This window comes from Aethalodelphis obliquidens, unplaced genomic scaffold (assembly GCF_003676395.1).
Source record: "Aethalodelphis obliquidens isolate GAN/ISIS:26980383/991018 unplaced genomic scaffold, ASM367639v1 scaffold57, whole genome shotgun sequence".
Taxonomy (NCBI): Eukaryota; Metazoa; Chordata; class Mammalia; order Artiodactyla; family Delphinidae; genus Aethalodelphis; species Aethalodelphis obliquidens.
The window spans coordinates 11760195-11770580 of NW_020838001.1; the positions used below are offsets into that span (position 1 = coordinate 11760195).

General features: G+C 51.3%; 1 pseudogene across 1 annotated transcript; it reads left to right on the forward strand.

Annotated features, from left to right (window-relative positions):
• The first annotated feature begins 5285 nt into the window (after nt 1-5285).
• On the forward strand, nt 5286-10045 carry LOC113609616 (potassium voltage-gated channel subfamily B member 1 pseudogene; annotated as a pseudogene). Its single transcript, XR_003428722.1, has 2 exons — nt 5286-5672; nt 6853-10045. The product of XR_003428722.1 is annotated as a potassium voltage-gated channel subfamily B member 1 pseudogene (transcript).
• The last annotated feature ends 341 nt before the right edge of the window (nt 10046-10386 follow it).

Here is a 10386-nt window from a genome sequence, read left to right on the forward strand (position 1 = left end):
TGTATAGTTGGATAGTTTGGTGGCTGAGTATATGGATGGATGAATGGGTGGTTGGGTTGATGGGTAGGTAGTGAGCAAAAGATGAAAATAAAAATGGAAAAATATTTGGGTTGGTCAGAAAATCAAGCTCACCCACTTTCCGGGAACCTGGACCAGGAACCCCAGGGCTTGATAAAGGTAATCAGGCTAGATTGAAAAAGTACTAGAATCAGACATCTGGTCACTCAAAGACCATCCAACAGCTAATAGGTACAGTGCCTGGCATATAGTAACTGCTTAATCCACGTTAGCTGTTGTTACTGTGGTTGTCAGTATAGTTACTAAAGTTACATTAATGTTTACTTGCTAGTGTTAGGTATGGTGCTAAGCACTTCACATGCCTTATCTCATTAGTCCCACCAGCAACCCTGGGAGGTAGATTCTATCATTAACCCCATTTTACTCATGATTATGATTATGATTATGATTATTATTATTGGGGCAAAAGAGAAACGGGCAAAATGACTGGACTCCAAGCTGCTAGAAAAATCCCTGGGGCTACTGGAACTGTATCTGGGCAAGGCCACCGCATAGAGCAGTTGTCCTGAGTGACAGCCACTCAGAGATGTCAATTATATCCCTTGAGCCTTTGGGTACCCTCATAACCGAAAACAATTATTCCTTCCCAAGGGTCGGTGGGTGGAGGGGAGAGGAGATTAATTAGTTTTGCTCAGTGCCCAGAAGTGCTGAGACACCTGGGTAGGATACTCAGTGGGATTATAAATAAGTGATGCCTGGTATTATGGAGTCCAAGAAAAAAAATCTGACTTCAAGTGGACATGTCTCTTGCCAGCCCAGCTTAGACGGGGATTCACTTGTATTTACATGGATGAATTGGGCTGACTTGACCTCATTCAGCCTCGGAGAAAACTCTCAACACCTCTCAGTGGGAAGTCTGCTGAGAGGGCCTGAGCAGAAGATGGTTTGTGACCTAGTGCTGGTACTTGGCTGCCTACTTACTGGTTGACCATCAGGATACTTACTGCACCTCCTGATGAGCTTTTTAGTTTTCCCATCTGTAGAATGAGATGGTTATACTTGAACTCAATGCAGGGCTCCTTCTCCATAGAACATTCTAAGTTTTATTACTCTTTTTGCACTGTTTCCTATAAGTACATTATAAGGAGATGGTAAACTTCTGGTTAGTGGAGAGAGAATTGAATCAGTTGGGCTCTTTGGGACTTAAATGACAAAATCACAACACAATCTGGCTTAGGTAAGAAGGGGTATTTACTAGTTCCCGTAAGTGTGAAACCCAGAGGCACTGCCTTCAGGCATGGCTGGATCCAGGAGCTCTAATGACATTGACAGGACTCAGTATCTCAATCTCTGGGCTCTACAATCCCTTCTGTTGGTTTTATTTCTAGATAGTCTCTCTGCTTATGACGGTGGAAAATTCTAAGAAATGAAGACCAGGTGCTTTCAAATAATTTATAGTCTTTTCATTTAGAACATAAAATTTCTAAATTGGGCACTATGCAGAGCCTGGGGAAACAGAGAGCGGCAAGACAACTTCTTTGGACTTCCTTGGCCTTTGTGTGCAACAAGCATGAACTTAAATTTATACCAAGGCCAGGAAAGTAACATAAATAAGAAAAGTGTCTTGAGTGAGGAATATTAGGCAGAGGTGGAGACTGTAGCATAATAGAGAGCACATCCTGCCTAAAGGGGGTGGCTGTGGTTCAAGGCCAGCCACTCCTCTTGAGCCAGCTGTAATTGCCATGTTACACAGGAATGTGGGCCAGTGTTAATCAGTTCCTCTAATTTTTCAAGAGAAAACAGAAATCCAGATTTTCATGGAAATTCCTCTGATATTTAAATATTAACTAAAAAAAAAAATCTGTGATGGCCACACAACAAAAGTCTGCAGATAACCAGCACATGACCTCTGCTATTTAGCACAGGGGATTGCCTAGAGGACTTGAACACTGCTTACATACTAACGATTTCTTTTAAAAAGATGTATACAAATATCAGTTTAGCTGACTTGAGACTGTGAAGCATCTCAGAGGGTCTCCTCATGAAAGGCTTGGAGTCAGAGAGGGGGCCCATAAGAGAACTCTTTGCCAGTTTTATTTCTTATATACCTTGCCCCCACCCTCACCAATAGGACTGGATACTCTTGGGGTCAGAGGTGTGTCTTATTCATAAGTTTCTTATATACCTTCATATAAGAGGATTTATTTATTCATTCAATAAATATTTATTGAGCATTTACTCTGTACCTGGCATTGTGCTGGGCACTATGGGAACAGTGTGGCAGACACTGTTGGTTGCCTACCCAACTTTAATCTTCACTTCTTCCTTGTTAAATAAACTTCAATTTTGTAAGGGCAGTAATTAGCCTAGCCCTAAGGGGTGAATCCTGTTTTCTTTGACAGTGATTGGTATAGGAGTGGCCACGTGACCCATGATATGGAACTTGGCAGAGATTTGGGGGGGGGGGGGGGGGGGGGGGTTAAAGCATAAAAGGGGAATTATTTTTGGCCACCTTGGCTATCTCCTTCTTTCTGCCTTTGAATATGGTTTTATGGAGACTTATGCCTGGAGTGGTGTCAACTATTTTGTGAATATGAGGCAACAAGCTTGGGACAAAAAGCCAATATATTGAAGAAGACAGAGAAAAAAAAAATGGAAGAAGCCTGGGTCCTTAATAACATAGTTGAGCTGCTTAATCAACTCTCCTACCACCCTCCTCCTAAATTTTTATGTGAGATAATTAAATATCCTTATTCTTTAAGCTCCTGTTAGTAAAGTATTCTGTTACTTGAGAGGAGCAAGACAGACCACCACCTGCCCTTGGGTAACCTACGATCTATCAGATAATGAGAGCTAGCAATGAGTAAATGCTTTCTATAGATTCCTTAAAATAATTTCCATCCTCCTTTTACACAGAAGAAAAAAATTGAGCCTCAGAGAGGTTTAACCACTTGCCCAAGGTCATTTTGCAAAAAATGGCACCAATCATTCTTACTCCAGAACTCACTCTTTGAGCCACTGGCAACACTTCCTTCTTAAGTTTGCACTGAATCCTTTGCACTGAGTAAATGTATGAACAAGTAGTAGCAACAGGGCTTTTGCTTAAAAGTTACAGAACTGTTTGCACTATCTGCACTTCTAACATCCAATTGTACACAGATGTTCTTTATCTGAATCTGGAGCCAGAGCCAGAACTTTGCAGGAATTGGGCCACCTGGAGTGACAAATCTGAATGACATGGAATATCTAGCACTGGCCTCGGACTTGGGGAGGACTCTCCCCTGTCAGAGCCCTGTAGCTATGAAATTGCCCAGCTATTCCCACCACTATCATCCCAGTCAAAACCCCATTATCTCTGGCCTGGACAATTGCAGAAGTCTCATGATGGGTCTTCCTGCTGCTTCCTTTGCCACCGACCGATCCCTTTTGTCCCCCAAATCCCATAATGCACACAGCAGCTGGAAGAATCACTTTGAAACATATACCAGCACATGGAACTCCTCTGCTTAAAACTCTATCATGGCTTCCCATCACAATTAAGAAAAAAACCTCAAAAACATTCCTTAACCTTGAGAATAAAATCCCCAAAGGGCTCTGCCTGGCCTGGTTCCATCCACTTCTCTAACTTCCTTTCCCAAGCTCATTTCTATCTTAGGGCTTTTGCTTGTTTTGTTTCCCCTGCCTGTACCTGCATCCTCAGGACTTCACATGGTTGTCTTCTCCCTGCCCTCAGATTCTTGCCTTAGATATATCACCTCCTCCAGGAAGCATTTCCTGCCTGACCACCCTACCTAAAGTTGCTGATACCTCTCCCAGTCATGCTGTATCACTTCCTCTCACTTACTTTTCTTCATGGCATTTAACACAATTCAAATGATCTGGTTTATTTTTTTACTTGTTTATTAACTGTATCCCCCACCAGAATATAAGTCCATGAGTATAGAGACGGCCTGTTTTATTCTCACTGTATTTCCAGTGTTCAGAGTAGTACCTGGCACATAGTAGGTGCTCACTAATTACTGGTTGAGAGAATAGCATTTCCAGACTGGGAAATACCTTTGCCTTCTATTAAATTAATCCAAGGTTTCTCAACCTTGGCGCCATTGGCATTCAGGGCTGGAGAATTCTCTATTGTGGGGCTCCAGCCTGTGCACTGGAGGACGTTTAGCAGCATCCCTGCCTCTACCTACAAGATGATGGCATCTTGGACACGGATCGTGATGATGGAGGTGACGAGAAATGAACAGATTAAAATATATAATAATATTATGTGCAACTCCATGGAAATGAATTCCTTAATTTTAGAAATGAAGGAAAGGGCCAGATGGGGAAGGATCTTACCTTAGGGCACTGTGGCTTGCTCAGTTTTTCTCCTCCAGAACAGGGGCTCACTGCTGTGTCCACAGCACCTATTTACTTACCATGCAGTAAATATGTCTGTGAAAGCATAAATGAGTAAACATGGGGCCCAACTATAGCATCCTTAGGGAGGCCTTGCTCACTTCTCCAGGTAAATCCTTCCGTTTTTTGTTCATTTCTGGAGTTTATTTGATCGATTCTGTCTCCCCCACTGGACAGGGAGCTCCAGGGGAGGACGTATTCTTTGTTGACCCTGGCACAGGGTCTGGCACACGGGAAGCTCTCAATAACCAGCTGTCCAAAGTGACATGAATGAATGATTGAATCACCAGGCTTTATAAGCTAGCTCACCCTTCGCTCTCTCTTCCTGTCACCTTGCTTTATTTTTCTTCTTAGCAGTTATCACCAACTGCCACACTGGATATTTATTTGATGATGTATCCATTGCTCACCTTCCCCTACTAGAATCTAGAATTCCATTCTAGAATTAGATTTTAGAATCTAGAATGGAAGCTCATGAAAGCAAGGGCTATTTAAAATTGCAATCTTCTCCCCCTACCCCTGCCTCTATCCCTCTCCTCTGCTTCATTATCCCCACTGCGCTTATCACCGTCTGACATATTCTTTGACTTTCTTGGTTTTGGTCTGTTTCCAACCAGCTCCACAAGGGCTGGACGTTTGCGTTTGGTTCACAGCTGTATCTCGGATGCTTATCTTTGTGCCTTGCACACAGTAGGCGCTCAAGCCACGTTGTTGACCGGATGAAGGAAGCCGGGGTTGAGAGGCAGGCAGTGGAGGTAGCCCAGGTGGGAAGGGCCAAACCGCCCAAGACCCCAGCCCGCCCCGAGCCTCACCAACTGGCTGGCCCGGGCAGGCAGGAGTTAAGCGGCGCGCACGCTTCCGACCCGCAGGTGGCGCCGTCCCGCCTCGGTGCCCGACTCCGGGCGCTCAGAAGTGCGGGACAGAATCGCAGCGAGCGCGGAGCCGAAGCTCAGCCCCGACTTGTTGATCTCGCCCAAGCAGCCGCCACCGCTGCCGCGGGAGCAGGAGAAGGAGGAGGAGGCGCCGCCGCCCGATCCCGGTCTTGCCACCCGCGCCCCCAGCGCCCGTCCGCGCCCCCAGCCTCAGAGAGCGCGCTCCGGCCCCGCAGCGCCTGCTGCTCCGACGCGTCGCCTGCCCGTCCGGCGTAGGCCGGGCCCAGCCCGGCCCCGGGTCCGCCGCTGCCCGCGGGCGGGGGCGCCCGGGCGACCGCGGCGATGCGCGGTCCCTGGCGCCGGGAGGCGGCCACCCTGGGGGTGAGTGTTGGGGCGCGCGGCGGGGGCGCAGGGGGACACAGGAGGGGGGCTCGCCTGCCGCGGTTCGGCCTGTTGGTCCACGCAGGCTCCGCGGTTTCAGGCTGGGGGGTGGGGTGGGTGAAGGGCCTGGGCCCGGGGAGGTGCGCGATCCGCATTCTGGGGTGAGGGGTTAGGGCGTGAGCTTCACATGCCTGGGGGCTCAGAGGAACCCCTGAAATCCCCAGTGCGCGGAGGGAGGAGGGCTCGTTTTGAAAAGGCCAGAAAATTCAGCTCACTTCCCCGCCTCCCACCTCCCCCACCCCTTCCCTTCCAAGCCCCGGGAAAGGCGCAGAACCCGGAGTTATAAAAAGCCACCGCAGGAGAGGAGCGAGGAGGAGGCGGCGGAGGAGGAGGAAGAGGAGGGGGAGGCGGGGAAGGAGCGAGGGGAGGACGAACCAGGTGCATCCCCAGGACGCTGCTCCCCCTTCCTGCCGTGGGGCAGGGGGCGCAGAGGGGGGGCGGGACCCCGCGCAGAGCTTGGCTTTGCGTCTTCAGGGTTCACCTCGTTGCCGGAGAGACCTCACGAGATGCTCCCGTGGCTTGGGGAGAGGGGTTGCTTCAGGACAGCGGGGCTTCATGACCACCCCGTCTGTTGTGACCGACAGGTGGGCACCTGAAACCCTCCGGAATTCCTCCCGATCTTTAAAGGTTTAGAAAAAGCAATCCCGCTGCCACCCCCAAGCCCTCAAATCCTAATTATCTCGGAGCGGGGGAAGGAAAAGATGAGCAGTTAAAAAAAAAAAGTTTTCTCATGCAGCTCCCCTCTTCTCCCCATTGCGGGGCCAGGTCGGGGACTGGACGGGGAGACCTAGGGAGAAGCGAGTTTCAGCACTCGAAGGGGCGGACAGCGCCCCAGGCGGCCGGGTCGGGTCCCGGCAGCAGAAGCCCGGGGTAGGGCCTCCTGGGCCCCCGGGGCGCCTCTTGGGGACCCTCTCCCCGCCCCGAAGGGCGGCCCCTCCCTCCAGCCACGGGGTGGGGCGGGCTTCAGCACCGGCGCGAAGGACAGCGCCCAGCCTTTCTGCGGGCCTGAGCGGCTTAAGCGCCGGGAAGGTCAAGGCCGGCTGGGGCCCCGGTGGAGAGGTGGGGAGGGGCCGCGCACGGCTCCCTGTTTGCTGACCTGCGTCTGCTTTCTGCCTCGCAGCCGTCGGGATGGAGGTGAGAAGACGGCCGTGACGCGCGCCCGCGCGACCCCCTGCACCCCCAGCAGCCCACAGCGCTCCCTGCCCCCCTCCCCCGCGGCGGCTGGCCTTGCCCTCCAGTGACAGCGGCCTGGGGGGGCAGGGGGGGCGGGGGCGGCCGGACCAGCGATGCCGGCGGGCATGACGAAGCATGGCTCACGCTCCACCAGCTCGCTGCCACCCGAGCCCATGGAGATCGTGCGCAGCAAGGCGTGCTCGAGGCGCGTCCGCCTCAACGTTGGTGGTCTGGCGCACGAGGTGCTCTGGCGCACCCTGGACCGCCTGCCCCGCACGCGGCTGGGCAAGCTGCGTGACTGCAACACGCACGACTCGCTGCTGGAGGTGTGCGATGACTACAGCCTCGACGACAATGAGTACTTCTTCGACCGCCACCCGGGCGCCTTCACCTCCATCCTCAACTTCTACCGCACCGGACGGCTGCACATGATGGAGGAGATGTGCGCGCTCAGCTTCAGCCAAGAGCTCGACTACTGGGGCATCGACGAAATCTACCTGGAGTCCTGCTGCCAGGCCCGCTACCACCAGAAGAAGGAGCAGATGAACGAGGAGCTCAAGCGCGAGGCAGAAACCCTACGGGAGCGGGAGGGCGAGGAGTTCGATAACACGTGCTGCGCCGAGAAGAGGAAAAAGCTCTGGGACTTACTGGAGAAGCCCAATTCCTCTGTGGCCGCCAAGGTGAGTGTGAAATCTAGGGGCTGCTGGGCTGGGGCATTCTGCCTGTGTCCCCAGATCGAGGACCACGGCTGGGGGACTCTGGCTTAGTTCCCAAATGTGAAGACCAGAAAAGAGGAAGGGCTATGGCTGAGATCTCAGAGGTGAGGACGAACAACCCCTTCAGACTGTTCCTAGGTGGCACTGGCCACCTCATCCTTTTATCATTCAATAATTTATACCCCAACTTTGTTGGAGAAAAGGATTTACAGAGACTTATGGAAACCCACAGCAAGAGAATGGACACTGCAAATAAAAAGGGCACGGAGAGATAAAGCTTTGGGATGGAGTAGAGTTGAGTTTGGTCTATTCTACATAATGCTCCCTTGTGGAGGCCCAGACCCGGGCTGGAGGGGGGTCACCCTGCAATTTTAATACTTATCCCTATATTTATAACCTCATTTTGCCCCAAGAAGGGAATGAAGGCAGCTTACAGACATACGTGGAGGACATTGAGATACTGTCAGGCGGTTTTAGCATAAGTGAGAGAAACGAGGCAAAGGGACTCTGGGGGGTGGGTGTGCGCGTGCATGACGCATGCAGCTGGCTGTGGTTGCTTGTGGGCGAGGGGTCACCCCTGGTTTGGTCTTTCTTAATTTGGTGAGTTGATTCCAAGAATGGTTTGATGCAGCTTCTAAAGATGCTTTGGCTGTCGGAAGAGGATGTAAATTTCGAAATAGGAGGAAAAAAAATGAGGCAATGTGAAAAATAACGCAGGAGAAAGAGGCAGGAATGGGTTCAGTCACACCGGGTAGGCCAGGGAGTCCTGCGTGCTCTCAGGTAAAAAAAAAGCAGAGGCTGTAAGGGACTAAGAAAGGATGGGGGTGGGGGCCAGGTCAGGCCAGGAGGTCACTTGTTGATGAGCAACTTCTCTGTGTCAGGTTGGGACTCGGGGTTGCCTCAGAGAGGTGGGGGCCTGTCTTCACGAGGCCAGTGGGCTGGGATTTGGGAGTAAATGACAACACAGTGTGTGCAGTGCTATAAAAGAGGCCGTGCGGGACCCAGGGGGAGCCCAGAACAGAGAGGTGTTGATGTCAAAATCCAGGAAAACCAAGTTGGGAAAGACGTGTTGAACGTAACTCATTCTCTGAGTGCAGGGCCAAAGAAGGGGGGGCAGGTAAATGTATTCATGGCGAAAGGAAAAAGAGAAGAGGAAGTCTGCGTACCAGCCATGATGTATTAGCTAGGGCTGCCTCCTGTCCAGCCTGGCCTCTCATTGTGGGTGCTCCCTGGCTCAACTGCCCCCCACTAAAGGCCCACCTACAGGGCTGGGTCTGGAGCGGGTTTTGTGGGGTCCTTTCTCCAGATCTGTCTGCCCAAGGAGAGGCCTTTGCGAGTGAGTGTAGGACTGAGTGGCTGGTTGGAGGGTGGAGAGAGGCCCAAAGGTTTTCTCTCTTCCGCGTCGACCCTAAAGAGGACAGAGAGATTCCTAGGCCTGTTTCCTCTTCTGTGGGCTGCCCCTGGCCGTAATCCTGCCCCAGGTTTCATGTCCAAAAAGCCTCTCTCTTAAGACATAGTCATTCACCCTTAACCGGCTTAGGATCAACAGACTTATTTTGCTATTTCCAGGCCTGACACGGGTTCTTCCCCTCCACACCTGGTTTAGACCCAGATACGACTCTCCCTCCTTCCTGCCCTGTCCCCAAGACAAGAGAGTGAGGGGCAGAGGAGGGGAGGGTCACTTCCCCAGAAGAAGCAGGCAAGAGGCTGTGTTTGGGTTTGTGCCTGACAGCTAGGCAAGTAGCTCAGGCTCGCAAAAGGCGCTGTTTGGGAATCAACAGCTTCCTCTCTCCCTCGGGTTAATCCGCTCACAGGGACGAGGTTCATGACCTCTCTGTGATCCTAGGCCGGGGCTGCCGGCTAGTCCGAGCAGATGGACGACAGCCTAGGGTATTCTGCAGCCAAGGCTGAAATGGTGAGGCAGGCAGGCTCGTGGGCCCTCAGTATAGAAATCCTGCCATTGTTCACACATCTACTATGTCTGAAGTATAACAACACACTTAGCCGTATACCAATTCTCTAGTATTATCCCACCTTTCACAAAGAGGGAAGATCAGAGAGGTTAAGTAACTCACCTAAGGTCGTGTGACAGGCAAACAGGAGTAGCCAGAAATTCAAACTCAAGTGTGATTTTGAAGGCACTGTTCTTTCCATAGTGATTAAGTACCATAGTCTCCTCCGCAGTCTCCCTGCTTCCACCTTTGCCCCCTGCAATCCATTCCCCATTCGGCAGCCAGAACGAGCTTTTCTAAATGTATATTGGATCACATTATTCATCTGCTCGAAATGCTCCAGAGAGGTTTACCATCGCACTCAGAATAAAGTCCAAACGCTTCACCATGAATCCAGCTTCATGACCTCTCTGAGCTCATCTCTTCTCTCCTCTGTTCACTCAGTTTCAGCCCCACTGGCCTCCTTGCTGTTCCCTAACTCAGGACCTTTGCACTTGCTGTTCCTGCCGCCTAGAATTCTCTTCCCTATATTGTCCCATGGCTGGCCACTCCTTCTCATTCCTCATAGGAGCTGGTCCCTGTTCAGGTGTCCCCTCCTCTGAGAGACCTTTCCTGACCCCTGTTTAAAACAGCCTCCCTCCGCTTACACTCTGTCACATCTTGCAGTGTCTTTTCTGCATAGGGTTTAAGCACCATCTGAAATTATACTTGCTTCCTTGTGTTTCTCCGTTTCTCCCCCACAAGAGTATGCACGTCAAGAGTGGTATCCACTGCCCTGTTTCCAGCACCCAGCGTGGTGCCTGACACAGAGGA